The sequence below is a fragment of the Schistocerca gregaria genome, unplaced genomic scaffold (genome assembly GCF_023897955.1).
Source record: "Schistocerca gregaria isolate iqSchGreg1 unplaced genomic scaffold, iqSchGreg1.2 ptg000261l, whole genome shotgun sequence".
Classification (NCBI taxonomy): domain Eukaryota; kingdom Metazoa; phylum Arthropoda; class Insecta; order Orthoptera; family Acrididae; genus Schistocerca; species Schistocerca gregaria.
The window spans coordinates 4003503-4013705 of NW_026061765.1; positions in this window are offsets into that span (position 1 = coordinate 4003503).

The window sequence follows — 10203 nt, forward strand, 5'->3', positions numbered from 1 at the left end:
CAGAATCTTAAGGTCCCAGCTCATGTCCAAGGCACCAAAGCCAGCTAAAACGTCAATAATCGATAACTAAAACTTGTATTGTACTACTTCTTACTGGCTACTACATCAACTTAGAAGTTTCATCTGTGTTCTACTATGGTGCTTTTAGTGTCTCCACATACCGCAGCACGCGACATAGCTTTGCAATCGATAAGTACAACCGTTTCAGAGAGAAGAGCGGCCAATGTGACGATCTGGCTTTAAGTCGATTCGATAACAAATGACGAAAACGGACGGATTTCTAAGGTTTTTACTACATATGAACACTTTTCTCATTCTCCCGTGCAACTCGGCTGCTAGTCCTCCTTTCATGCAGAATCATAAGGTCCTAGCTCATGTCCAAGGCACCAAAGCCAGCTAAAAAGTCAATAATCGATACCTAAAACTTGAATTGTACTACTTCTTACTGGCTATTACATCAACTTAGAAGCTTCATCTGTGTTCTACTATGGTGCTTTTCGTGTCTCCGAATACCGCAGCACGCGACATAGCTTTGCAATCGATAAGTACAACCGTTTCAGAGAGAAGAGCGGCCAACGTGACGATCCGGCTTTAAGTCGATTCGATAACAAATGACGAAAACGGACGGATTTCTCAGGTTTTACTACATATGAACACTTTTCACATTCTCCCGTGCAAATCGGCTGCTAGTCCTCCTTTCATGCAGAATGTTAAGGTCCTACCTCATGTCCAAGGCACCAAAGCCAGCTAAAAAGTCTATAATCGATACCTAAAATTGAATTGTACTACTTCTTCCTGGCTATTACATCAACTTAGAAGCTTCATCTGTGTTCTACTATGCTGCTTTTAGTGTCTCAGCATACCGCAGCACGCGAAATAGTTTTGCAGACGATAAGTACAACCGTTTCAGAGAGAAGAGCGGCCAATGTGACGATCTGGCTTTAAGTCGATTCGATAACAAATGACGAAAACGGACCGATTTCTCAGGTTTTTACTACATATGAACACTTTTCATATTCTTACGTGCAACTCGGCTGCTAGTCCTCCTGTCGTGCAGAATCTTAAGGTCCTAGCTCATGTCCAAGGCACCAAAGCCAGCTAAAAAGTCCATAATCAATACCTAAAACTTGAATTGTACTACTTCTTACTGGCTATTACATCAACTTAGAATCTTCATCTGTGTTCTACTACTCTGCTTTTAGTTTCTCCGCATACCGCAGCAGGCGACATATTTTTGCATACGATAAGTACAACCGTTTCAGAGAGAAGAGCGGCCAATGTGACGATCTGGCTTTAAGTCGATTCGATAACAAATGACGAAAACAGACGGATTTCTCAGGTTTTTACTACATATGAACACTTTACACTTTCTCCCGTGCAACTCGGATGCTAGTCCTCCTTTCATGCTGAATCTTAAGGTCCTAGCTCATGTCCAAGGCACCAAAGCCAGCTATAGATCAATATTCAATACCTAAAACTTGAATTGTGCCACTTCTTACTGGCTATTACATCAACTTAGAAGCTTGATCTGTGTTCTATTATGGTGCTTTTAGTGTCTCAGCATACCGCAGCACGCGACATAGCTTTGCAGACGATAAGTACAACCGTTTCAGAGAGAAGAGCGGCCAATGTGACGATCTGGCTTTAAGTCGATTCGATAACAAATGACGAAAACGGACGGATTTCTCAGGTTTTTACTACATATGAACACTTTTCACATTCTCGCGTGCAACTCGGCTGCTAGTCCTCCTTTCATGCAGAATCTTAAGGTCCTAGCTCATGTCCAAGGCACCAAAGCCAGCTAAAATGTCAATATTCGATACCTAAAACTTGAATTGTACTACTTCTTACTGGCTATTAAATCAACTTAGAAGCTTCATCTGTGTTCTGCTATGGTGATTTTAGTGTCTCCGCATACCGCAGCACGCGACATAGCGTTGCAGGCGATAAGTACAACCGTTTCAGAGAGAAGAGCGGCCAATGTGACGATCTGGCTTTAAGTCGATTCGATAACAAATGACGAAAACGGACGGATTTCTCAGGTATTTTTTTACATATGAACACTTTTCACATTCTCCTGGGCAACTCGGCTGCTAGTCCTCCTTTCATGCAGAATCTTAACGTCCTAGCTCATGTCCAAGGCACCAAAGCCAGCTAAAAATTCAATATTGAATACCTAAAACTTGAATTGTACTACTTCTTACTGGCTATTACATCAACTTAGAAGCTTCATCTGTGTTCTACTATGGTGCTTTTAGTGTCTCCGCATACCGCAGCACGCGACGTAGATTTGCAATCGGTAAGTACAACCGTTTCAGAGAGAAGAGCGGCCAATGTGACGATCTGGCTTTTAGTCGATTCGATAACAAATGACGAAAACGGACGTATTTCTCAGGTTTTTACTACATTTGAAGACTTTTCACATTCTCCCGTGCAACTCGGCTGCTAGTCCTCCTTTCATGTAGAATATTAAGGTCCTAGCTCATGTCCAAGGCACCAAAGATAGCTAAAAAGTCAATAATCGATACCTAAAACTTGAATTGTACTACTTCTTACTGGCTATTACATCAACTTAGAAGCTTCATCTGTGTTCTACTATGGTGATTTTAGTGCCTCCGCATACCGCAGCACGCGACTTAGCTTTGCAGACAATAAGTACAACCGTTTCAGAGAGAAGAGCGGCCAATGTGACGATCTGGCTTTAAGTCGATTCGATAACAAATGACGAAAACGGACGGATTTCTCGTGTTTTTACTACATGTGAAGACTTTTCACATTCTCCCGTGCAAATCGGCTGCTAGTCCTCCTTTCATGCAGAATGTTAAGGTCGTAGCTCATGTCCAAGGCACCAAAGTCAGCTAAAAAGTCAATAATTGATACCTAAAACTTGAATTGTACTACTTCTTACTGGCTATTACATCAACTTAGAAGCTTCATCTGTGTTCTACTATGGTGATTTTAGTGTCTCCGCATACCGCAGCACGCGACATAGCTTTGCAGACGATAAGTACAACCGTTTCAGAGAGAAGAGCGGCCAATGTGACGATCTGGCTTTAAGTCGATTCGATAACAAATGACGAAAACGGACGGATGTCTCAGGTTTTTACTACATATGAACACTTTTCACATTCTCCCGTGCAACTCCGCTGCTAATCCTCCTTTCATGCAGAATCTTAAGGTCCTAGCTCATGTCCAAGGCACCAAAGCCAGCTAAAAAGTCAATAATCGATACCCAAAACTTGAATTGTACTACTTCTTACTGGCTATTACATCAACTTAGAAGCTTCATCTGTGTTCTACTATGGTGCTTTTAGTGTTTCCGCATACCGCAGCACGCGACATAGCTTTGCTGACGATATGTACAAATTTTTCAGAAAGAAGAGCGGCCAATGTGACGATCTGGCTTGAAATCGATTCGATAACAAATGACGAAAACGGACGGATTTCTCAGGTTTTTACTACATACGAACACTTTTCACATTCTCCCGTTCACCTCGGCTGCTAGTCCTCCTTTCATGCAGAATCTTAAGGTCGTAGCTCATGTCCTAGGCACCAAAGCCAGCTAAAAATTCAATAATCGATACCTAAAACTTGAATTGTACTACTTCTTACTGGCTATTACATCAACTTAGCAGCTTCATCTGTGTTCTACTATGGTGCTTTTAGTGTCTCCGCATACCGCAGCACGCGACATAGCTTTGCAGACGATAAGTACCATCGTTTCAGAGAGAAGAGCGGCCAATGTGACGATCTGGCTTTAAGTCGATTCGATAACAAATGACGAAAACGGACGGATTTCTCGGGTTTTTACTACATGTGAAGACTTTTCACATTCTCCCGTGCAAATCGGCTGCTAGTCCTCCTTTCATGCAGAACGTTAAGGTAATAGCTCATGTCCAAGGCACCAAAGCCAGCTAAAAAGTCAATAATCGATACCTAAAACTTGAATTGTACTACTTCTTCCTTTGTATTACATCAACTTAGAAGCTTTATCTGTGTTCTACGATGGTGCTTTTAGTGTCTCCGCATACCGCAGCACGCGACATAGGTTTGCAGACGATAACTACGAGCGTTTCAGAGGGAAGAGCGGCCAATGTGACGATCTGGCTTTAAGTCGATTCGATAACAAATGACGAAAACGGACCGATTTCTCAGGTTTTTAATACATATGAACACTTTTCACATTCTCCCGTGCAACAGGGCTGCTAGTCCTCCTATCATGCAGAATCTTAAGGTCCTAGCTCATGTCCCAGGCACCAAAGCCAGCTAAAAATTCAATATTGAATACCTAAAACTTGAATTGTACTACTTCTTACTGGAAATTACATCAACTTAGAAGCTTCATCTGTGTTCTACTATGGTGCTCATAGTGTCTCAGCATACCGCAGCACGCGACATAGCTTTGCAGACGATAAGTACAACCGTTTCAGAGAGAAGAGCGGCCAATGTGACGATCTAGCTTTGATTCGATAACAAATTACGAAAACGGACGGATTTCTCAGGTTTTTACTACATATGAACACTTTTCATATTCTCCCGTGCAACTCCGCTGCTAATCCTCCTTTCATGCAGAATCTTAAGGGCCTAGCTCATGTCCAAGGCACCAAAGATAGCTAAAAAGTCAATAATCGATAACTAAAACTTGAATTGTACTACTTCTTACTGGCTATTACATCAACTTAGAAGCTTCATCTGTGTTCTACTATGGTGATTTTAGTGTGTCCGCATACCGCAGCACGCGACATACCTTTGCAGACGATAAGTACAACCGTTTCAGAGAGAAGAGCGGCCAATGTGACGATCTGGCTTTAAGTCGATTCGATAACAAATGACGAAAACGGACGGATTTCTCGGGTTTTTACTACATATGAACACTTTTCACATTCTCCCGTGCAAATCGGCTGCTAGTCCTCCTTTCATGCAGAATGTTAAGGTCCTACCTCATGTCCAAGGCACCAAAGCCAGCTAAAAAGTCTATATTCGATACCTAAAATTGAATTGTACTACTTCTTCCTGGCTATTACATCAACTTAGAAGCTTGATCTGTGTTCTATTATGGTGCTTTTAGTGTCTCCGCATACCGCAGCACGCGAAATAGCTTTGCAATCGATAAGTACAACCGTTTCAGAGAGAAGAGCGGCCAATGTGACGATCTGGCTTTAAGTCGATTCGATAACAAATGACGAAAACGGACGGATGTCTCAGGTTTTTACTACATATGAACACTTTTCACATTCTCCCGCGCAACTCCGCTGCTAGTCCTCCTTTCATGCAGAATCTTAAGGTCCTAGCTCATGTCCAAGGCACCAAAGCCAGCTAAAAATTCAATATTGAATACCTAAAACTTGAATTGTACTACTTCTTACTGGAAATTACATTAACTTAGAAGCTTCATCTGTGTTCTACTATGGTGCTCATAGTGTCTCAGCATACCGCAGCACGCGACATAGCTTTGCAGACGATAAGTACAACCGTTTCAGAGAGAAAAGCGGCCAATGTGACGATCTAGCTTTAAGTTGATTCGATAACAAATTACGAAAACTAACGGATTTCTCAGGTTTTTACTACATATGAACACTTTTCATATTCTCCCGTGCAACTCCGCTGCTAATCCTCCTTTCATGCAGAATCTTAAGGGCCTAGCTCATGTCCAAGGCACCTAAGATAGCTAAAAAGTCAATAATCGATAACTAAAACTTGAATTGTACTACTTCTTACTGGCTATTACATCAACTTAGAAGCTTCATCTGTGTTCTACTATGGTGATTTTAGTGTCTCCGCATACCGCAGCACGCGACATAGCGTTGCAGGCGATAAGTACAACCGTTTCAGAGAGAAGAGCGGCCAATGTGACGATCTGGCTTTAAGTCGATTCGATAACAAATGACGAAAACGGACGGATTTCTCGGGTTTTTACTACATGTGAAGACTTTTCACATTCTCCCTTGCAAATCGGCTGCTAGTCCTCCTTTCATGGAGAATGTTAAGGTCGTAGCTCATGTCCAAGGCACCAAAGTCAGCTAAAAAGTCAGTAATTGATACCTAAAACTTGAATCGTACTACTTCTTCCTTTCTATTACATCAACTTAGAAGCTTCTTCTGTGTTCTACTATGGTGATTTTAGTGTCTCAGCATACCGCACCACGCGACATAGCTTTGCAGACGATAAGTACAAGCGTTTCAGAGAGAAGAGCGGCCAATGTGACGATCTGGCTTTAAGTCGATTCGATAACAAATGACGAAAACGGACGGATCTCTCAGGTTTTTACTACATTTGAACACTTTTCACATTCTCCCGTGCAACTCGGATGCTAGTCCTCCTTTCATGCAGAATATTAAGGTCCTAGCTCATGTCCAATGCACCAAAGCCAGCTAAAAATTCAATATTCAATACCTAAAACTTGAATTGTACTACTTCTCACTGGCTATTACAACAACTTAGAAACTTGATCTGTCTTCTACTATGGTGCTTTTAGTGTCTCCGCATTCCGCAGCACGCCACATAGTTTTGCAATCGATAAGTACAACCGTTTCAGAGAGAAAAGCGGCCAATGTGACGATCTGGATTTAAGTCGATTCGATAACAAATGACGAAAACGGACGGAGTTCTCGTGTTTTTACTACATGTGAAGACTTTTCACATTCTCCCGTGCAATTCGGCTGCTAGTCCTCCTTTCATGCAGAACGTTAAGGTCCTAGCTCATGTCCAAGGCACCAAAGCCAGCTAAAAAGTCAATAATCGATACCTAAAACTTGAATTGTACTACTTCTTACTGGCTATTACATCAACTTAGAAGCTTCATCTGTGTTCTACTATGGTGCTTTTAGTGTCTCCGCATACCGCAGCACGCGACAGAGTTTTGCAATCGATAAGTACAACCGTTTCAGAGAGAAAAGCGGCCAATGTGACGATCTGGCTTTAAGTCGATTCGATAACAAATGACGAAAACGGACGGATTTCTCGTGTTTTTACTACATGTGAAGACTTTTCACATTCTCCCGTGCAAATCGGCTGCTAGTCCTCCTTTCATGCAAAACGTTAAGGTCCTAGCTCATGTCCAAGGCACCAAAGCCAGCTAAAAAGTCAATAATCGATACCTAAAACTTGAATTGTACTACTTCTTACTGGCTATTACATCAACTTAGAAGCTTCATCTTTGTTCTACTATGGTGATTTTAGTGTCTCCGCATACCGCAGCACGCGACATAGCTTTGCAGACGAGAAGTACAACCGTTTCAGAGAGAAGAGCGGCCAATGTGACGATCTGGCTTTAAGTCGATTCGATAACAAATGACGAAAACGGACAGATTTCTCAGGTTTTTACTACATATGAACACTTTTCATATTCTCCCGTGCAACTCGGCTGCTAGTCCCCCTTTCATGCAGAATATTAAGGTCCTAGCTCATGTCCAAGCACCAAAGCCAGCTAAAAATTCAATCTTCAATACCTAAAACTTGAATTGTACTACTTCTTCCTTTGTATTACATCAACTTAGAAGCTTTATCTGTGTTCTACGATGGTGCTTTTAGTGTCTCCGCATACCGCAGCACGCGACAGAGTTTTGCAATCGATAAGTACAACCGTTTCAGAGAGAAAAGCGGCCAATGTGACGATCTGGCTTTAAGTCGATTCGATAACAAATGACGAAAACGGACGGATTTCTCGTGTTTTTACTACATGTGAAGACTTTTCACATTCTCCCGTGCAAATCGGCTGCTAGTCCTCCTTTCATGCAAAACGTTAAGGTCCTAGCTCATGTCCAAGGCACCAAAGCCAGCTAAAAAGTCAATAATCGATACCTAAAACTTGAATTGTACTACTTCTCACTGGCTATTACAACAACTTAGAAACTTGATCTGTCTTCTACTATGGTGCTTTTAGTGTCTCCGCATTCCGCAGCACGCCACATAGTTTTGCAATCGATAAGTACAACCGTTTCAGAGAGAAAAGCGGCCAATGTGACGATCTGGCTTTAAGTCGATTCGATACCAAATGACGAAAACGGACAGATTTCTCAGGTTTTTACTACATTTGAACACTTTTCACATTTTCCCGTGCAACTCGGCTGCTAGTCCTCCTTTCATGCAGAATCTTAAGGTCCCAGCTCATGTCCAAGGCACCAAAGCCAGCTAAAACGTCAATAATCGATAACTAAAACTTGTATTGTACTACTTCTTACTGGCTACTACATCAACTTAGAAGTTTCATCTGTGTTCTACTATGGTGCTTTTAGTGTCTCCACATACCGCAGCACGCGACATAGCTTTGCAATCGATAAGTACAACCGTTTCAGAGAGAAGAGCGGCCAATGTGACGATCTGGCTTTAAGTCGATTCGATAACAAATGACGAAAACGGACGGATTTCTAAGGTTTTTACTACATATGAACACTTTTCTCATTCTCCCGTGCAACTCGGCTGCTAGTCCTCCTTTCATGCAGAATCATAAGGTCCTAGCTCATGTCCAAGGCACCAAAGCCAGCTAAAAAGTCAATAATCGATACCTAAAACTTGAATTGTACTACTTCTTACTGGCTATTACATCAACTTAGAAGCTTCATCTGTGTTCTACTATGGTGCTTTTCGTGTCTCCGAATACCGCAGCACGCGACATAGCTTTGCAATCGATAAGTACAACCGTTTCAGAGAGAAGAGCGGCCAACGTGACGATCCGGCTTTAAGTCGATTCGATAACAAATGACGAAAACGGACGGATTTCTCAGGTTTTACTACATATGAACACTTTTCACATTCTCCCGTGCAAATCGGCTGCTAGTCCTCCTTTCATGCAGAATGTTAAGGTCCTACCTCATGTCCAAGGCACCAAAGCCAGCTAAAAAGTCTATAATCGATACCTAAAATTGAATTGTACTACTTCTTCCTGGCTATTACATCAACTTAGAAGCTTCATCTGTGTTCTACTATGCTGCTTTTAGTGTCTCAGCATACCGCAGCACGCGAAATAGTTTTGCAGACGATAAGTACAACCGTTTCAGAGAGAAGAGCGGCCAATGTGACGATCTGGCTTTAAGTCGATTCGATAACAAATGACGAAAACGGACCGATTTCTCAGGTTTTTACTACATATGAACACTTTTCATATTCTTACGTGCAACTCGGCTGCTAGTCCTCCTGTCGTGCAGAATCTTAAGGTCCTAGCTCATGTCCAAGGCACCAAAGCCAGCTAAAAAGTCCATAATCAATACCTAAAACTTGAATTGTACTACTTCTTACTGGCTATTACATCAACTTAGAATCTTCATCTGTGTTCTACTACTCTGCTTTTAGTTTCTCCGCATACCGCAGCAGGCGACATATTTTTGCATACGATAAGTACAACCGTTTCAGAGAGAAGAGCGGCCAATGTGACGATCTGGCTTTAAGTCGATTCGATAACAAATGACGAAAACAGACGGATTTCTCAGGTTTTTACTACATATGAACACTTTACACTTTCTCCCGTGCAACTCGGATGCTAGTCCTCCTTTCATGCTGAATCTTAAGGTCCTAGCTCATGTCCAAGGCACCAAAGCCAGCTATAGATCAATATTCAATACCTAAAACTTGAATTGTGCCACTTCTTACTGGCTATTACATCAACTTAGAAGCTTGATCTGTGTTCTATTATGGTGCTTTTAGTGTCTCAGCATACCGCAGCACGCGACATAGCTTTGCAGACGATAAGTACAACCGTTTCAGAGAGAAGAGCGGCCAATGTGACGATCTGGCTTTAAGTCGATTCGATAACAAATGACGAAAACGGACGGATTTCTCAGGTTTTTACTACATATGAACACTTTTCACATTCTCGCGTGCAACTCGGCTGCTAGTCCTCCTTTCATGCAGAATCTTAAGGTCCTAGCTCATGTCCAAGGCACCAAAGCCAGCTAAAATGTCAATATTCGATACCTAAAACTTGAATTGTACTACTTCTTACTGGCTATTAAATCAACTTAGAAGCTTCATCTGTGTTCTGCTATGGTGATTTTAGTGTCTCCGCATACCGCAGCACGCGACATAGCGTTGCAGGCGATAAGTACAACCGTTTCAGAGAGAAGAGCGGCCAATGTGACGATCTGGCTTTAAGTCGATTCGATAACAAATGACGAAAACGGACGGATTTCTCAGGTATTTTTTTACATATGAACACTTTTCACATTCTCCTGGGCAACTCGGCTGCTAGTCCTCCTTTCATGCAGAAT